The following is a 17,500-nucleotide window of genomic DNA, read 5'->3' as shown; positions in this document are numbered from 1 at the left end:
CCGGATATTGTACGATGGGTTGGTGCCTTCTTCTCAGATCGCTCCTTCCAAGTTCAAGTTAAGGGTTCGCTGTCCGACGTCTCCAGTACGAGCAGTGGCGTGCCTCAAGATTCAGTGCTTGGGCCCTTATTGTTTTTAGTCTTCATAAATGACTTGCCCGACAACCTCACGCAACACACCCTTCTATTTGCCGATGATGTCAAACTGGTCGCTCCTCGCGGTGATATAGATGATCTTCATCGATGCCTTCACCAAGTTTGGAGATGGTCTAACGAATGGGACCTGTGCCTGAACGTGTCAAAGTGCTGTCATCTGCCTGTTGGCTCCTCTCCTGCAACTCAACTTGATTTCGAGCCGAGTCGTCTGCTGCTGGAGAGGACCTACTAGGTAAAGGACTTGGGTATCTTGGTGGATTCTTCCTTTTCGCCTTCGGCCCAGTGCGTCCATGCTGCCAACAAAGCACGCGGAGTTCTGTTTTTGATTCGACGGTCATTCGGAATGCTCACAGCAGCCATATTCCTACCGCTCTATGTCACACTGGTGAGACCCATATTGGAGTACGGGATTCAAGCCTCTTCTCCTTATCTCCTCAAAGACATACGTAATCTGAAAAGAGTTCAGAAGCTGGCTACCCGCATGGTTCTTGGTCTCAAGCATTTGTCCTACGAAGAAAAGCTGAAGACGCTCGACCTTTATTCTCTAGAAAAACGACGACGCCGTGGTGATCTCATTCTCGCTCACAACATCATAAGCGGAAAGTGTAACCTCTCGAAAGAGCTGTTCTTCACTCCTGCTCCAGAGCGTCGGCTGCGGGGTCACTCCGAAAAGCTCTATCTGCGACGATTTCATCTCAATCGAAGGAGAGGGGCTTTCTCCGTCCGGGTTGCGGATCCGTGGAATAAGCTGCCGGACGAGATAGTGAAGATGCCGACGACCGCTCGGTTCAAAGTCTCTCTTGACCAGAAATGGCCTGAACTCTTTGCATGAACACAACCCTGTACATAACTCCATGTCCCCCTACATGGCCTTGCTTTTTGCTTTTTGAGCCAAATTTTTAACTTAACTTAGCAACAGCAACGACATCAACGACAACAACAACAACAACAACAACAATAATAATAATGATGATAATAATAATAATAATAAAATAATAATAATAATAATAATAATAATAATAATAATAATAATAATACTAATGAAAATAATAATAATAATGATAATAATAATAATAATAATAATTCTGCTTGATCCTCCGTTACTAAGCCCGTCAGTAACACTTCCACGTGATTATTTGAAGGAGGGAGGGAAGGGAGGTGGAGGGAGATGACTAATTTTGTTTTGAACTAAGGTTTTCCTTACTTAGATCGTCTGCAAAGCTTTCACGTGATTAGTTGAAGGGAAAGGCGAAGAACGAAAGAAAAAGGTGAGAGAAAAAGAGAGTAAGGCGAAGAGTGAAAGGTAAAGAGAGTAAGGCGAAGAGTGAGAGGTAAAGAGAGTAAGTGCTGTGTATGAAGTCTAATAAGAACAACAAAATAGTCATAACAATTATAATAAATGCCCTGATGCAGTACCAATGCCCTGATACAGTCCCAAGAAGTGGCTCTCGTGGTTTCTGGTCTTAGCTATTTTGTCTTGGTGTAAAGGATGGGCTGTATCAAGTTTTCTACTCAATACATCAGATTTGTGGAGGCGCAATGGCCCAGTGGTTAGGACAGCGGACTTGCGGTTGTGGGATTGCGGTTTCGATTCCCAGACCGGGCGTTGTGAGTGTTTATTGAGCGAAAACACCTAAAGCTCCACGCAGTGGGTGGTGGCGATTCCTGCAGTACTCTTTCGTCACAACTTTCTCTCACTCTTTCTTCTGTTGGCCTGCTGGCTTAGCCAGCGGGGTGGCGTCATTTGAAGGCTAAAACAATGCGAAGCGCATTGTGATCAGCGATGTGTAGCAACATCTGATAGCCTAAGATTTACTTCTTAGTGGTTTCATCTTCTTTATGGTTGGCGATTTGCGTATCACTCTCACGACCAGGAGTAATGGGGGAGCATCTTAGCTATGTGCTGAGAGGAATTTTTTAGGGTTTGAAACATGGGTTTTTCGTTCATCAGACGTAACCAACCCTTATGTAGGGAACTTTTGAGCGCGATGAGTTGCTCGACACGAAAGAAATTCTAATTGGGCCCTATCTGCAAGGTCATGCGTTTGTGTCTTGATACGAGGTCGTCACGTCGCGCACCATATGGTTGTAATGCATATGCCTGGCGTACCCTTAGCAGACGGGTAGTCATAATGGGTATATTGAGTTTCGTATATTTGTGCCCCATCATCACTTTGACACCAATGATCAAGTGGTACTATTTGATCGACCGCGAAAGAATGAAATGCAAATTCGACCTCGGTGGAATTTGAACACAGAACGTAAAGACGGACGAAATGCCGCTAAGCATTTTGTCCGGCATGCTAACTATTCCAGTCAGCTCGGCGCCTTTATATACATATATAAATAATAATTACGTACACACACACATACACACAGACAGACACACATACACACAGACAGACACACATATACACAGACAGACACACATACACACACTCACACACTCATACAAGCGCCCACTCACACACGCACATATATACGTATGTATGTATAGATTTATATGTGTGTGTGTTGTATGTGTGTGTACGTGTGTGTTTCTCTGTGTATGTGGGTCTGGGAAGGAATGATATGAATGTAATTACAGAGAGCGCTGAAGACTGAGCATCTCTAAAGCCTGAATGTCGATATGAATAGCAAAAAGTCGACGCGAATGTTGAAATATTTTTCTCTGGCTTTTGACATTACTGATAGAGCATCTCGACTCACAGAAAAAGAACCCTTCTGTATGTGTAGTATGTGTGAAATGTGTCAGTAAGTCAGTAAACATCGATGTATGCGCGCGTGTGTGTACATTTATGTGTATGTATGTATGTATGTATGTATGTATGTATGTATGTATGTATGTATGTATATATATATATAATATAAACACTCACACGAACATACACACACATATATATATATATATATACACAAGTTTGTGCGTCTTTATATATGTTTGACATACTGTGGTGGTAGCGGAAAGACAGTATGGCGAGTAGCTATTGTCAGCTTTAGAATAATGAGACAGACAGACATAACTGTGGTGGCGAGAGGCAAAGAAAAAGCAATACTTTATATTTCATGGAGGATATAGTAAGAGTAACATGGAAATATTTAAATTCCATTAGTAATGTACATTCCAGATACGCAGGAATCAAATATGAGACGGCCATTGATGCGCCGTTGGATTAGTATTACAATTGGCTTAGTAGGGATTTTAGAAAAATATAATACTGTTCAAGTCATGTTTTAATTCAGTCAAATGCAAAAAACTTCATCACGGGGCATATATATATATATATATATATAATATATATATATATATATATATATATATATATATATATAAGTAAATATATATATATTATATATATATTATATATATACATATATATATATATATATGTATTACACACACACACACACACACACATATATATATATATTTACGGAGATGTACTTGCATAGCAAGTGACATGATCTGAGATCGTGTGCTGGAACGAAAACAGTTGCAGCATATTTATATATGTATATATATATATATATATATGCATATATGGCTACAGGACGTCACCAGCTGTAAACAACATAAAGTACGAAAACAAACGAGTTAAATACGCAAACGAGAGAAAAAAATTGAAAACAGGAAAGTAACACAAAGAATGACCTTTATACATGTTAACAAGGTGGTATCCAGAGGGAATGATACTACATAACCGATACACAACACTACATCAATGGTAGGAAAATATTAATCTTGATTCTGATATATATATATTCAACTTCTAAATTATCTACGTCCTGTCTGAGGGGATGATGAAAAGTTCATGGCTTTGGTTAAATGAAAATACATGAGGATCAGTTAATTATGATTTTTATCTACATATTCCCTTCTCAGATTCACACACTTATTGCAGAAGCCCTTCGGTGTTTTCTAAACCCTGTAAAAGGACTCGGAATTTTGGACCTCGACCACGTCTTTCGCAATACATTTAAAGCCAGAAGCGTTTCAGCACCTCTTCGTATACACAACCTCAAATCCTAAAATATTTCCTATACCCTATCGTTTTCCATCGTCAATGAGGCTCTCCCGTGCAACACTAACCTCAGTACCTGTAAACTGTGTCTAAGGGAATCGCTCACCATCTTTCGCAACTACGACCCCTTATTAGATTCTCACATGTAATCCTCTTATGTAAACACAGATCCTACTCATCGTTTGCTCATTTTGCTAAATCTATGTCATTCTCTAAATACGATTAACCTTAACTTGGTCACACTAGGAACCTCTTCTACTAATACCACCCTCTCTACCAAATATTCCTTCTTAAGGATTACATTTGTGCATTCCTCTTACTCAGCACATCCCTCTGCACAGCCACCCCATCCTCATACTTTGAATTCTTTTTCTCATCTTTTCCTGGATCCTCTTCAATCTAAACTACTTAGCACTACCTACTACTACCTTAGCTACTAAACTTTTCATCCCTCTCTGCTTCTCTGTCCATCTTCCTCTATTTCTCTTATACATTCTCCCTACCTTAGTACCCTCCTTCTTCCGCCAACCCTCCTTCGAATTCCTCATTCGCTATCCGACTAGCATGTACAACTGGACGCTTTCCCTCTCTTTAATACGCGCCCCTCTCTTCTCTCGCTATCACAATTTACCTTAGTTCTATACCCCTACAATCCCTAAATTTTAATATCTATTCACAAACCCAATAACAACGTCCACCCTCCAAATATTACTCATCCCACCACCCCATTTATCCTCTCACTCTTCATTTCTACTACTACTACTTTTCCCTTCTATCTTCCTGAACTGACTCTCTTATCTCTTCCTGTCCTTCCTTGCTTCAACACTTCTCACAATCACATCGTGCCATCTACTTCCTCCACTACTGCTTGCCTTCCACTTCACCCATTCTACCTTTGAATTTCCCTGCATTATCATCTGAATTTTATCTCTCGACCATGAAGACGGAGGCTGGATCTATCCAATGTTTATTAGTTTCCATTACTGGTTGCATATTCTGGTGAACTACACCTGCCAACATTATGAAGCAACTCCGAGCCCCCAAGAAAAGCTGTCGGACTTGTAACACTATACCTTCTTCCCTTTATTTTTCTATATTTTTGTACTCTGTATAAGTTTGCTCTGTTAATGTATTATTATTATTATTATAGATTGGATGGAAGCACTCCGTCGGTTACGACGACGAGGGTTCCGGTTGATCCGAATCAACGGAACAGCCTGCTCGTGAAATTAACGTGTAAGTGGCTGAGCACTCCACAGACACGTGTACCCTTAACGTAGTTCTCGTAGATATTCAGCGTGACACAGAGAGTGACAAGGCCGGCCCTTTGAAATACAGGTACAACAGAAACAGGAACAGGAAGTAAGAGTGAGAGAAAGTTGTGGTGAAAGAGTACAGCAGGGATCACCACCATCCCTGCCGGAGCCTCGTGGAGCTTTAGGTGTTTTCGCTCAATAAACACTCACAACGCCCGGTCTGGGAATCGAAACCGCGATCCTATGACCGCGAGTCCGCTGCCCTAACCACTGGGCCATTGCGTCTCCACTATTATAGATTACTGTATCTAGAGATAATACAAACTAATTTTTTCAAAACCAGCAATGTGGGGAGTTGGTGCACTGCGGTAATAGCATAGGATGGTATTGAGTGATTGCTAAAAGTTCTTTTTCTATCTCTTTTGTCAGGTTCAACATGGCTAAATAAGAATTTAAATTTTTAGGGAGCAGTTTTTGACTGGAAGTGTGGTTGCACTGTTCGATAGGGTTGTCGTTTCTGCTTTTGTTGTGGTTCTTCTTGTTGCTACTGTTTTTGTGTCTTCGTGAAAAGACTGGACCAACATTACTGCGGTTTTTTTTTTGTATTGTAGTTTGTGTGTTGGTTTGGAGCCTCATTTCTGTTAGTGCATCGGGTCCCTGGACGATGGGTGAAGGGACAGTCACACAACAGACAGTTGCTCGCGTTGGAAATACCGGCAAATTCTCGGATTCAGTGTTATGCGTATTATATATAAATATATATGTACATAATATATATATATATATACATAATACCTATGTATATATATATATATATATATATATATATACATAATACATATGTATATATAATATATATTATGCACATATATACATAATATATATGTACATAATATATATAATGTGCGTGTAAATGTATATATATATATATTTACACACACACCACACACACACATACATATATACGTGTATGTACGTATATATGTGTATATATATATGTATATATATATGTACGTATATGTACATATATATATATGTGTGTGTGTATACGTACATATTTATGTGTATGTATATATTTATGTGTATGTATGTGTATATAATAATAATAATAATAATGATAATAATAATAATAATAATAATAATAATAATAATAATAATAATAATAATAACAATAACAAAGGGTAAAATTAATTAATCAATTAATAATTAATAATTTTACCAAGTAGTTCGGTATGTTAAATGAACCATTTTCAGCAACCTTATACAAAAATTCTATAATTACAAGCATAATTAGGGTTCAGCAAATTTGCTTCACCACAAACCGAAATTTAGAAATAGCAGTTAAATACTATTCTACTACCATAAGATATCTCCCAGACAGCTGTCCATATATGGATCTGTTTATAAAGACATACTAACTGATGGCGATCTATAAGTGCCTTTTGGTAGGAAGTATTTGGTTGGAGACATTTAGGTCCTATTGGTAGGAAGTTCCGGGCAGGATACTGTTGATGTATATATATATATGTATGCATGCGCATGTACACACACACACACACACACACACACACACACAACACACACACACACATTTAAGACACTGGATTAAAAATGTTTGCATGAGCTCTGAGCATACGTACCTACTAAAATAGAAACCAGATGCGGTTTTAGCATGGCGACCTATGCTGTGGTGCTACTTCCAAGTAACCAAATTAATCTCGTTGGGATTATCTCTGAGACCTGTGAAATACTTTGTGATATTCAGATGTAAGTCTAATCTTATAACCAGAGTTTAAACTCCAATAAATATAATATGTTTTCTAAAACTCCTTAATGAGGTAAAAAAAAAGTTTTGGTATCTGTAAAATAAATTAGCAGTTCATGTTTCGACGCTCACAGTTACACACATACATATACACTGGTCCTATTTCTTTTCCGGTCTTAAGTGAATACTTAAGACCACCTTATGAGATGTACGTACACACACACTACACACACACACACACACACACACACACACACACACACATACACACATACACACATATATATATATATATGATAGATATAAAATTATATATAAATACAATATATATATAGATATATTATAATATTAAATATTAAATACACTATATATATATATATATATATATAATATATAATACAATATATATATATATATATATATAGTATCTCTCTATATATATATATTATATATATATATTTATGTATAGTTTTCTTTGTGTAAATACAATTTGATTGACTTGAGTAAAATATAATACTTCTCATATGCAGACTTGCAATGTTAATTCTATTGAGACAAATCAAAAATCCCTCTTGGGTAATATTGTTAGGAGTCAGTCACATGAGGCCGATGGAACAGTTTGAAGGAAATTGTCCACAGAGCACTGCTGACTGCTTGCTGTTACTAGGTAATAAATAGGAGATTATTTATTTGTTAGGAGTACTGTTTAGGGTAACTGATTGTATCGTGTTATCAATACGGCGTGGTTGTTATCGACGGTAAACAGCTAATGGCAAAGACCTGTTGAGCAGAACGAAAATTAGTAATTATGGATCTGTTTTTAAAGACATACTAACTGATGGCGATCTATAAGTGCCTTTTGGTCGGAGACATTTAGGTCCTATTGGTAGGAAGTTCCTGGCAGGATACTGTTTATTTGTGGATAAGAAGGTGTGATTGTAGGTAAGAAACTTTGGTAGATTAAGAGTATTTGGTTCGAAAGGAAGAGTTTACTGGAAGATTAATAGTTAAAAGTTATCGATTGGTAACAACTGGTTGGTGGCAAGTTTTAAGGATTTTTGCTATATTGACTGTGCAGTACATATTGACAACTAAAGGAATGTTATTGCTTGGTTAATAATAATGCCCGTAGAGTAGTGGTTAAGAGCACGGGCTACTTACCACAAGATTCCGAGTTCGAGTCCAGGCAGTAAACTGAATAATAATAATAATAATAATAATAATAATAATATCGAAAAATACCTAGATATTCTAGTGAACGATCTTGTGAATAAGTAATAGTTAAAACGCAGAGAAGAATGACAAATGTTGGAATTTCGAACCTGGGTTCTCATTCCTAGAATGAGAAACCAGGTTCGAAATTTCCCCAAGACACTTGATGAATGCTGGAGGGTATATCCGCCGAAACGTTGTGTTAACAACAAACAAGATGGGGACAAATATCCGTCAAATGTAAATAATGTATATATATATATATATATAATAATTTAATAAATAAAATATATGCATACATACATACATATATGTACGTACCTACATCTACATGTATATATACATGCATATACATATATATATAAATATATGAGTACAGGACACCACAAATAGACGCAGAACTCAACGAGAAACGAAAACATAAAAACATGGAAACGGACTTTTTTAACAACGAAAAAACAGAGCACAAGACAAACAACGCAAGGAACATTCCCCTTCATCAGCTGTCCCCGGTTCGACTCCATGCGTGTTTCGAAGGTAGCGTCTATTTGTGGTGTCCTATACTCATATATATATATATATATATATATATATATATATATATATATATATATATATCTATATATATATATATTATATACTTTGCCGCATACTGAACTCATTAGAAATAGCAGCTAAAAAACTTTTTTAAAGCTATTTCTAATACTTAAAGAAAACCTCTCTCATATAGTGTTTGCTCAATTCAACTCACGCAAATATGGGGGTAGAGACATTAAAAAATCAAGTGCAAAGGTTATTGAGAACGTACGTTTCAAGATTAGTCACACGACATTTCTATCATCAGCTCAGAACTCCGGTTTGGATTTGAAACACTGAAAGTGGGAGCATACCCTTTCGGCTTCCTCTCGCTTCTGAAGATCTGCTCCCAACTAACAGTGCCAACAAACCCAAAAATGCAAGCGAAGAATTTCTTCTGCTCTCCCTTTCCACCAGCGTGGGTTAAAATCATAAACACTATGCTTTTTTCGGTAAAGTCCGCGGCATTATATAGAGAGAGATGAATTATAATTTCAACAATTGAGGGTAAAATTATTAATTAATCAAAGTTCACCAAGTATTCAGTATGCAAAGGGACCATTTAAGGCGAATTCAATTATTACATTATATAAAAGGGCTTAGTAAAATAAATTACTTTGCCGCATACTGAACTCATTAGAAATAGCAGCTAAAAAACTTTTTTAAAACTATTTCTAATACTTAAAGAAAACCTCTCTCATATAGTGTTTGCTCAATCAACTCACGCAAATATGCTCCCACTTTCAGTGTTTTCAAATCCAAACCAGGGAGTTCTGAGCTGATGATAGAAATGTCGTGTTGACTAATCTTGAAACGTACGTTCTCAAATAACCTTTGCACTTGATTTTTTAATTCTCTACTCTACCCCCATATTTGCGTGAGTTGAATGAGCAAACACTATATGAGAGAGGTTTTCTTTAAGTATTAGAAATAGTTTTAAAAAAGTTTTTTAGCTGCTATTTCTAATGAGTTCAGTATGCGGCAAAGTATTTATTTTACTAAGCCCTTTTATATAATGTAATAATTTGAATTCGCCTTAAATGGTCCCTTTGCATACTGAATACTTGGTGAAATTGATTAATTAATTATTTTACCACCCTCAATTGTTGAAATTATAATTCATCTCTCTCATATAATGCCGCGGACTTTACCGAAAAAAGCATAGTGTTTACTGATTTTAACCCACGCTGGAAAGGGGAGAGCAAAATTCTTCGCTTGCATTTTGGGTTTTGTTGGCACTGTTGTTGGGAGCAGATCTTCAGAAGCGAGAGGAAGCCGAAAGGGTATGCTCCCACTTTCAGTGTTTTCAAATCCAAACCAGGAGTTCTGAGCTGATGATAGAAATGTCGTTTGACTATCTTGAAAACGTACGTTCTCAAATAACCTTTGCACTTGATTTTTTAATGTCTCTACCCCCATATTTGCGTGAGTTGAATTGAGCAAACACTATATGAGAGAGGTTTTCTTTAAGTATTAGAAATAGTTTTAAAAAAGTTTTTTAGCTGCTATTTCTAATGAGTTCAGTATGCGGCAAAGTAATTTATTTTACTAAGCCCTTTTATATAATGTAATAATTTGAATTCGCCTTAAATGGTCCCTTTGCATACTGAATACTTGGTGAAATTGATTAATTAATAATTTTACCCTCAATTGTTGAAATTATATTATATTATATATATATATGTATATATATATATATGTTTATACACACACACACACATATACACATAGGCGCACACATATGCATGTGTGTGTGAGAGTGTGTATGTGTATTGATATAATTTTATAATCTGTAATGAACACATTCATGATTCCAGCATTTGGCATTCTTCTCTGCCTTTTAAATTAATAACCAGCTTGAAGCTATTAACAAATTCCTAACTATTACTTATTCACAAAATCGTTTACTAGAATATCTAAGTAAAGATTCATTCAAGTAATTTAGTATTATTAAACGTTACTTTCCATTACGTATATTTGGTTCAATATACAGTCAAGAAAAAAAAGAGTGGAACAAAGTGGCTAAATTATCCTAGAGTAGTGGGTTATAAATTACTACTCGTGCTAACAGCTGTCTTGACACGGCCTATCTGATTTATGAGCTGCTCTTTGGCAGTTCAAGTTCTCACCCATCATCCATTAGTTGCGTGGCTGTTGCTGTTTCACTTTATACACACACACAGAAGACACACACACACACACACACACACACACACATAATGGCATCATCTAGCTTTCATCGTTTCAATTTAGTGCTTAATTTTCAAGGAGGAAGACTGGGGATGAAACAGGTTGTCAAGACACGACCAAAAAGTTTTGGAATAGATTTCGTTAACGCAAGTTTATTTAGGGTTTTCGTAACCGAATATTGTTTTAAAATGCAAGAATTTCGTTAGCTTTTATTTCCCTGTTTGGAATTTACTCAATAAATAACTACTTCAAGCAATAATTCTTACACCGTAACTGAGTTCAAATTCCGCCGAGGTCGACTCTCCCTTTCATCCTTTCGGGGTCGATACATTATGTACCAGATGCCAACTGGGGTCGATCTAATCGACTGGCCCCCCCTCCCCATAAATTTCGGGACTTTGTGTCTAGAGTAGAAAAAGATTCTTCCACCGTAAAAGAACATAAAGGCTTCCGTTTAAATTATTCTTTTGTTATAAGATATTGTTTAACGCATTAACATGAGGGCGCGTGGTCTCACGATCGTGCTTCGATTCCCAGACCAGCAGTGGGTTGTGTTCTTTAGCAAAACACTTCATTTCACGTTACTTCAGCTGCTAGTGTGTAACGCTGCCACGGACTGGCGCTTTGTTCAGGGCGAGTGTTGGTTTGCCCGCCTAGCCAGCAAGGTGGCATCATTCGCATGCTAAAACGATGCGAAGAAGCGCATTGTGAACAACAGTGTACCACGGCACCCAGTATTCTGGTCGATACCGTTATAACACATTTATAAAACTTTTTACATAATATTGGTCTCAAACTATGGCACAAGGCCATCAATTTCGGGAGATTACTTCAACCCCAGTAGTCAACTTGTACTTACTTTATCGACCCCGTAATGATGAAAGGCAAAGCTGACAGCAACGGAATTTGAAATCAGAATATAATGGCAGACGAAATATCACTTAGCATTTTCCCCTGCGTGCTAGCGATTCTACCAGCTCGTCACCTTCGTTTTGCCTCATATTGTGCAATACGTTCATCATGCATTTCTATAAATTGTAGCTGTTTGATGAACGATTTTGCTTATCAGTCGTACATGGTTATATTCTAGTAAGTGGTACCTCATCAGTTCAAGGAAACATGTAAGAGAATAAAAGAAGAAAGGAATTATTGTTTCATCCGGAAATTCGAAGGCTAATCTATTCAGCTTATGAAATGATTTTTGATTATATATCTACATTCATTTGTAGCTAAAAATGACTTTTCTTTTACATCAAAATATTGGCTATTTTAGATAAATTTCTTCTGTCTTTTACTTTCAACAAATTGCGTGGGAAAAGTTGCGCTCAGTTATAATAATTAACTTTTTTTTATCTGCCCATCAACACATGGATACCACATTGATGTTATGTTATAAATTTACTCTTACAGTCTGCAGAAATCGTAAATTTCCACACCGACCATAGAAACACGCTCAAGGCATGATTTCATATTTACCTTCCTCCACCATCCTTGTCACTAGAAAAAGAAAAAAATATGTAATTCATTCTGCTTGACATTTACTAAATCTCTGATCAGTCTGCTTTACTTTCATTTTATATCTTGGGTTTCTTACTGGTGGGTGTCTCCAAGGAAAATGTCTTAGGCTTATTTCTTATTCCTGAAGATATAGATATATATGATAGATGATATGCTAGATAAACGAATTTCAATTTCAGTGAAGAACATATGTAAAATTTATAATTTCTTCCACATGTGAGATTTTAAAAATGATGTCTGCGTGTGTTTTTTGTATGTGTATGCTCGTGCATGTATGTTTCTCTTTATGGGTAGGGATATAAGCGAATGTATATTTCTGAAAGGAGAATTTCAAGTTGACACTGACTATTAAAGGCGGCGTGCTAGCGGGATCGTTAGCATGCCGGGCAAAATGCTAAGCAGCATTTCGTCCGTCTTTACGTTCTGAATTCAAATTCCGCCGAGGTCAGCTTTGCCTTTAATCAATTTGGGGTCGATAAAATAAGTACCAGATGTAATCGACTTATCTCGCCCCCGAAATTGCAGGCCTTGTGCCAAAATTTGAAACTAATATTAATAAGAAAAACTTCAATAAGTCGTATGCGAACCTCTGGGTAAAACGTACCCTTGATATCCTTGATACGTATTACATCCATCCTTCCGTTCATACAGTACAAACTTTTACTTCTATAATACACATACATAGGCGCAGGAGTGGCTGTGTGGTAAGTAGCTTGCTAACCAACCACATGGTTCCGGGTTCAGTCCCACTGCGTGGCATCTTGGGCAAGTGTCTTCTGCTATAGCCCCAGGCCGACCAATGCCTTGTGATTGGATTTGGTAGACGGAAACTGAAAGAAGCCTGTCGTATATATGTATATATATGTATATGTATGTATGTGTGTGTGTTTGTGTGTCTGTGTTTGTACCTCTAGCATTGTTTGACAACCGATGGTGGTGTGTTTACGTCCCCGTCTCTTAGCGGTTCGGCAAAAGAGACCGATAGAATAAGTACTGGGCTTACAAAAGAATAAGTCCCGAGGTCGAGTTGCTCGATTAAAGGCGGTGCCCCAGCATGGCCGCAGTCAAATGACTGAAACAAGTAAAAGAGTAAAAGAGAGAGAGTAATACACACCCAAACGCAAGAACTACAACATACAGAAGCCCTTCTCATTTTCTACTTCGTTACTTATGGATATTTGCGTGTTTGTGCTGTGTATGTGTGTGTGTATGTGTGTGTGTGCATAAGTAACCCCTCACACCACACGCATATACACATATGTATCCATTGGTCTGATATATAGACGCACACTCACATACCACACACACAAGCATACACACACACACACACACACAACACACACACCACACAACACACACAAACAAACCACAAAAACACACACACAAAACACACACACAAACACACACACAAAACACACACACACAAACACACACACACACAAACACACACCACACAAACACACACACACACACCACACACACACACACACACACACAAACACACACACACACAAACACACACACACAACACACACACACAACAAACACACCACAACCCCAAAACACACACACACACCACACACACACACAACACACACACAGAACAAACACACACCACACAACACCACACACAACACACACACCACACACACACACACACCACACACAAACACACACACAACCACACCACACAACCACACACAAACACAACACACACAAACACACACACACAAACACCACACACACACAAACACACACACACAAGACCACACCACAAACACACACACACACACAAACACACACAACACACCACACCAAACACCACAACACAACACACACCACACACACACACACACAAACACACACACACACAAACCACACACACACACAACCACACCCATACACACAAACACACACAAACCACACCCACAACAACCACACACACACCACACACACACAACACAAACCACCAACACAAACACACACACACAACAACACACACCAACACACACACCAACACCACACACACAAACCACACACCACACACACAAACACACACACACACCACAAACACACACACATACACACAACACACACCCCAAACACACACACACAACAAACACACACACACACACATACACACACATACACAAACACACCGCACACAACAACACACACACACACAAACACACAAACACACACACACAAACACACAAACACACACACACAAACACACACACACAAACACACACACACACAAACACACACACACACACACACAAACACACACACACACACACACACACAAACACACACACACACAACAAACTACACACACACACACACACACACACACCTTAACCGTATGAAACGATCAGTAAAAGCTGTCTTCGACATAAAGCGATTACGTTACACTCAAAGAGAGAGAATGAGAGAGAGAGAGGGTGTGGGAGAGAGAGGGTGAGGGAGAGAGAATGAGAGGGAGAGGAAGACAGAGAGAGAATTACATACATATACACACACACACAGTATTAAAGGGGTACATTCATATACACATAACAGCAGACTCGTATATTCATCTATAAGCCGAACTTCATACGCAAGCTCTCAGACCAGCTGTCGTCTGCTTCTTTGACTGAAAAATCCACTCCCAAACTGTCTGTAGAAAAAGTTTGCATCTGCTTCATAGCGCTTTTATTTACATACATTTATACCCTTCAAGTGATGGCATAATAACCCGTAGTGCGTAAATCTATTTTTGGAAATGTCCACTCCATATCTCAGACCAAAATCTAAAAAATAGGACTAAAAATACTTTTCAATCAATGTTTTAGTAAAGAGATTGGCATTGAATGGGAATACCTATTTCTTTATTACCCACAAGGGGCTAAACACAGAGGGGACAAACAAGGACAGACATAGGTATTAAGTCGATTACATCGACCCCAGTGCGTAGCTGGTACTTAATTTATCGACCCCGAAAGGATGAAAGGCAAAGTCGACCTCGGCTGAATTTGAACTCACAACGTAACGCAGACGAAATACCGCTAAGCATTTCGCCTGGCGTGCTAACGTTTCTGCCAGCTCGCCGCCTTAATGAATGGGAATACCGTGGTAGGTGATCTATAAAATCGTGTGATATACCTGACAAATATAAACTAAGGAGATAATCTGAAGGTGATGAGTTCGATTTCTGAAGAAGAATAAGCAAGGGAACGAGAGTAAGAGAGAAAGGAGAGTAGAGAGAACAAGAGAGAGCAAGAGAGAAGGAGGAGAGAGAGATGAAAATTAAGAAAAGAAAAAGAGTGATCTTTTCATTAAGATTATTGTTCTATAGTTCTAGAAGAGAACTGGAGTGATGGGATGATCATGCTTTTCCAAAATATCAGAATAAGTAAAATGATTTTTAGCTGGTTATTGAAACTAGATCCTAGATTCCACTAGTCGGATACTTACTGAAGCTCCCACGGTTATCTGGTTACGAAGTTCACTTTACAACTCCTCCCCGCGTCCCACCGGCTCTGATTTAGATTCCTTCCTTTGAACATCTGCAATCTAACCTGGTACAATATTCGGATATGAAAGAAAACCCGGCTCTTTAATGCATAATCTACAGAGTCGAAGAAATTGTGAGCGTGGGATAAGCCTTTTCTTGTATGAGATAAGAGGAAGTTAAAGTGTGTAGCGATAGTTAATACAAATAATGATTATGGCATCGACAATCCTTTAATTGGCTTCATGGTACTTACACTGAATAAACACCTCGCTTACATCGTGAAGTTCATGATTGCGTAGTTATCACACAGAGACACACGAGTACACATATACTGACATAAACGCGCGAACACACCCACAGTCCCTTTATGTATGTATGTATGTATGTATGTATGTATGTATGTATGTATGTATGTATGTATGTATGTATGTATGTATGTATGTGTGCATGTATGTATGTATGTGTTTGTGTGCTAGCGTGTGTGTGCGCGCGCGTGTATGCATGCATGTATGTATATTATATAGCACGCTTTTAAACACTCACCGAATTCATAAAAGCACTCATATACGAAAACATTTTTCTTTTAGATGTGATAATTTCGCTTCACTTTTTTTCATGTGAGTGTATATATATATATATATATATATATATAATATTATATTATATATATATATATACACTCATATATATATATATATATATATAATATATATATGTGTGTGTGATGGGGTTGATTGCAAGTGGGGCCCAGTTAGTATTTTCTTCAGGTCGAGTAGCCCAACCCGTTCAAAAACTCTTTGAACGAAGCTTACTTAAGGATGTTGAATGAAACATCCATCTTTCCAGAGGTGAATTATTCAAGCCCCAAATCATTCCTCTCAACACAGCTATGATGCACCCACATGTATATATATCGCCATGTTGATTCACTAGCTTCTGCACGCATTTTTTTCCTCTCCTTGTTTCTCTCCGTGTTTCTTTTCTGTGTATCTTTCTGTTGAAGAGCGTAGGCTCGAAACGTAAAAGACTTGTTTTATTTATATTTCCTGAGCGCCATACTAATACAATTGTTCGTTTGTTTTCCACCTGCCTTCGTCTTTTGTTTATTTTCATAAAGCTTCCCGTTATATATATATATATAGATAGATAACGGGAAGCTTTATGAAAATAGACAAAAGACGAAGGCAGGTGGGGAAACAACAAACAATTGTATTAGTATGGCGCTCAGGAAATATAAATAAAACAAGTCTTTAACGTTTCGAGCCTACGCTCTTCAACAGAAGATACACAGAGAGAAAAAAAAACACAGA

The 17,500-nt window shown here is 37.8% G+C and overlaps 1 long non-coding RNA gene across 1 annotated transcript in view; it reads left to right on the top strand.

Moving 5' to 3' along the window:
* Positions 1-5,158: 5,158 nt before the first annotated feature.
* LOC118763763 overlaps positions 5,159-17,500 on the top strand; it is a 14,738-nt gene continuing 2,396 nt past the window's right edge. The window contains exons 1-2 of the long non-coding RNA XR_004999516.1: positions 5,159-5,306; positions 11,654-11,658. This is a non-coding gene — a long non-coding RNA (uncharacterized LOC118763763). The remainder of the gene's footprint in view (positions 5,307-11,653; positions 11,659-17,500) is intronic.

The sequence above is a fragment of the Octopus sinensis genome, linkage group LG6, assembly GCF_006345805.1.
Source record: "Octopus sinensis linkage group LG6, ASM634580v1, whole genome shotgun sequence".
Taxonomy (NCBI): Eukaryota; Metazoa; Mollusca; class Cephalopoda; order Octopoda; family Octopodidae; genus Octopus; species Octopus sinensis.
This window is presented reverse-complemented; position numbering and strand designations above follow the sequence as displayed.